We start from the raw sequence: 4,310 nt of genomic DNA, 5'->3' as shown, positions 1-4,310 counted from the left end.
GTTCATTAATTTGTCTATTTAGCAACAGTCAGTGTTGCTCAGTGGTTGAGCATTGACCTATGAACCAGGAGTTCACCATTCAATTCCCAGTCAGGGCACATGTCGGGGTTGTGGGCTCGATCCCCAGTGTGCAGGAGGCAGCTGATTATTCTCTCTCATTGATGTTTCTATCTCTCTACCCCTCTCCCTTCCTCTCCCTAAAAATCTATAAAAACTTTTTGTCAATGTGTCCATTGGGAAGCCGTGCACTCCTGAGTCCTGTCTGGAAGAGGTGGGCCAGGAAGGCCTCTCCCTAGGAAACTGGTTCTGAGGAAGCGCTGGCTTGAGAACAGCGGGAGAAAGTGCTCACAGACTCCAGCTGGCTGCAGTGCACCCCACCCCAGGCATCCCCTCTGGCTCTCAAACACTCCCTGGAACTCGACCCTTATCTCAGGCACCCCCCATCCCCCCACTGCCTGCACCAGGACGGACACATGGCATCCAGGTCTCTCCTTCTCCATTTCCGCAGGCGACAGCTGCCCATTAGATGCTGGGCTGGAGTCGGGACACATAATTCATATCAAGGTCTCCACTGGCCCTCATGTCCCGGCCCCTTTCCTCCTGTCCTCTTTCCCATCACATCCTGGTGAAAGCAGGGATGAAAATTCAGCTCTAGGTCTTTCTCCTTTTGCCAGGCAACCACTGTAACCACACAGGATGGCTGGAGCCGTGACACAGAGTTCTGCTCAAGGTCTTTCCTGGCCACGTACCCAACAACCACTGTGCTCTTCACAGCAGGTTGAAGCAGGGAGGGAGAATGTGTCTGCAGGTCTCTCCTTGCCCATTGACTCATGGCCCCCTCAAAAGGTGTGTGGAAAGGGGATAATTTGTCTCCTGTACTTTCCTCACTGCTTACCCAAACCCACGCTCTGCCCCTCACATACTGGTCTCAAGGCAGAATGGAAATGTTGCCCCAGGTCTGCTATGTTCTTCTCCAGACCCCTCATCTCCTTCATAGCTGGTTCAAGCCAGGATAGAAAATCTGCCTCCAGCCCTCTCCTTGTCCCTTACCCCAGGACTCCCTGTGCAACTCACACAGCAGATGACAGATATGGATAATTGAAGCATAGTAACCTCCATCTTGGGTAAAAACTGCTGTTTAAAATTTTAATCCTGCTATTCTGGCTTCTGTTAACGTTTGCTTGCTTAAGTAATAGGGAAAATAAGACGACTCCCATTCCAGAGAGACCATAAACTATGACCCAGACAGAGTTGTCAGTGCTGGCACCAGGCCAGGCCTTGAGATATGGTCTCACACCCTGTCCCAGCACACAGGACTTTTTCTCAGAAGGTCTGGAAGTCTCACTCCAAATTTGGAAGACAAAGAACTGAAAAAGGTATATATAGGAAAGACTTCCTCTATTTGGGGACCCAGAATTTGAGAAGCAATATTTCCTCTGGGACCGCTAGCACTAGTGAAATGAAAAGGACTCCAAATGAATGTGGCTTATTGATTAAGGCATCTTCTGATTTACAATATAACATAATAAGAATAAAGATCCCTACTATAAAGGGCTCCTGATGAATAACTGAGCTCAAATTTGGCAAAAACAAACAAACAAACAAAAAAACAGAGCCTTGTGTTCATTTCTACACAGGGGCTTCTCATACAAACCTCAATTCAGGGAGTGACCTGCCAATATCCTACCACATTGTACTGACTGATAAGTCGTCTGGACTGAGCAAAGAGGAGATGCCAGGACCAGATCAGAACACACAGACTGGAGCAGAGCGGAGCTGAAATGTGTCGCCTGAAGGGAATTCATTTGGGGCAGCCTGACCCCAGGGCTCCTTAAGCCATGACAAGGACTCCAGTTGGCATTGATCTAAAGGCAAAGACCATCAGTTAACAGACACCAGACAGCAGAGCCCGGCTCAGGACCCCAGAAACAGACCCCAGTCCCACAGCAGACCACAAACCAGAAGCTAAACCTCAGACATCAAGCCAGACCTTGGGGCATGAATGCCAGACACCAGGTGCCAGAGAATGGCACAGGACACCTTCCATCAGGCCCTGATGTCATAGCTGCACGTGGACCCCACACAGGAATGCAGGAAACCAGCCACACCCAAACAGAACCCAGAACCCAGACAAAGAGCTACACACAATTCACGAGACCACAGACACTGCAGTCAGAACTCAGATCTCTGTTTAGGAACCCAGGCCCCTAAGCAGGCACTGGACACCAGACACCAGTCTCCAGACACCAGACACAGGAGCTGAACCCCAGGCCCCAGGCCTCACTCTGTCAGCAGGGCTCCAGAACAGGGGCCCAAGGGTCAGAAAATAATTAGAACTGAAGGATAATAAAAATACTACATTACAAGACTTACAGAGAATTGTGCAGTCTTAGTGCACATATTAGGAAAAGAGACAAGCTGACTATTTACAAGTTTTACACCCTTCTTGGAATCTAGAATAGTAAATTAAATCCACAGAAAGAAGAAAGGAACTATGCATGTAGAGCTGTCTGGAAAGGCATGCACTTAAAACGAAAGCAGTTTTTACCTCTTGTGGGAGGATTTTGAATTAACTGTATTATTCTGAATAGGGTCAGTAAGCTGCAACAAACAGAGCCATTTCATTTTAGAAAACAAGGACTAGAGGACAACACGGGAAAGTGAAAAAGTGTAAGAACCTGGACTGCTGTGGAGGGAACACCAGAGGCCTTTTCTTTGGGCACCCACTTCGGTCTCTTGACAGTCAGAGGGGGAAATGATTCCAAACGTTTTAGACCAAATTCGCTCCTTTTCTCATCTGTACTTCGTGTGTCACGGCAGCAGTTCTGATAGAGGGAATTCTGAGCCTGGGTGTGCGTTTACAGGCAATGTTCTTTTGGACAGGGAACAAACCTCTTATTATTACTAATACACTTACCATTTTTATACTTCCCACATTCATTGTTGAAGGACCTAAGCTAAGACTCGGCTCTGCTCCTGAGAGCCTGTGAAGTTGGCCCTCGCAGTGCTCACGTAAACTGGGACCAGAACTGAACACTCCTAAATCCCGTGTCCAGTCTAGAGGATGTGCTCACGGAAAGGTAGTCCCACAGGAATTCACCTAAATTAGCACCTGAGACTTGTACCCCAGAAGCAGTCCAGGCACACACTCTGGTCCTCACAGGCTGGCTGTACCTGCTCCCCGCCCCAGCTCACCTCATGTTTGATCTTCCAATCAGGCCCTCCGCTTGCATGGACGCACTTCACCTAATGTCCGCTTCATTGCTCTCCTGATGTGTGCACTGAGGACTGTGCGTCCTGGCCCAGCTTCTCATCTCAAGTCCGGTTGCTGTTGAGGACAATTGGCAGGAAGCAGAATATCCACGAATTGATGGAGAATGGCAGTTTTTCACCAAGTTCTATAAATTACCGATGAAGGAGTAGATATAAGTGGGTTACATGAAATCCACTGGTGACAGATTAGTGAGGTGGGAAAAAGCAAAGAGGGGAAACCTCTGGGATTGGGTAAAAGTAAAATGATAGACAGAGGCTTCTTTTCTTAGGTGGTGCAGGGGCGTTAACAGCCAACAATTAACATGACAACAATAACAATGAGGGAAATTGTGGTCTCCACCCTGAGGCATTGGTTGTGCCCTAAGGAGTCCAGAAAAGGGGAAGTTACAAGTTACCCTGACAGGTGTTAGAGATGAAAGAAAATTAATAAAATGTATGAAAATCTTCCTCCTGTCAGAGTCTGGAGCACACCACTCCCTTCCAGCCGCCTCCCCTTGAGCCTGGGCTCCAGCACCTTCTGCCTCCTCCCATTTGGAGCCGGCTCAAGGGTCAGGGGTCATCTCCACACCCGAAGGCCTGTGTCTGCTGCCCATTTGGAGGCAACTGGCTTCACAAGGAGCTGGTGTCTTAGGGAGAAAGGCCTCCATTCTCGGAAATCCTGAAATCCCGGACTGTGCAAACCTGCAAGGGCCTGAGGGCTGACCTTGACCAGGGCTTGCAAATGGTTTTCACCCTGAATACTTTCTGCAAACAAAGCCTCACCTGAGGCCATAGATAAAACAGATGGAAACCAAGCTGCTTGGGCGAAGGGGTGGGTGTTGAAGGCGCCTGGGAGAGAAGGGGACCAGAGTCCCCTGTAGCTCTGGGTCCTGGGGAGATGGGGGCTGGGGTTGGTCCTGGCAGTGGGAGAGGGTAGCAAGGAGAGAGGGGGAGCCCTGGCCAGGTGCTCACAGTCCAGATCCGCTCCAATCCCATGAGAGGTGTTTCTTTGCTCCCTTCCCCCCCCCACCTCCTTCCCTTCTTCCCGGATTTACTGA

This window comes from Eptesicus fuscus, chromosome 4 (genome assembly GCF_027574615.1).
Source record: "Eptesicus fuscus isolate TK198812 chromosome 4, DD_ASM_mEF_20220401, whole genome shotgun sequence".
Classification (NCBI taxonomy): domain Eukaryota; kingdom Metazoa; phylum Chordata; class Mammalia; order Chiroptera; family Vespertilionidae; genus Eptesicus; species Eptesicus fuscus.
This window is presented reverse-complemented; position numbering follows the sequence as displayed.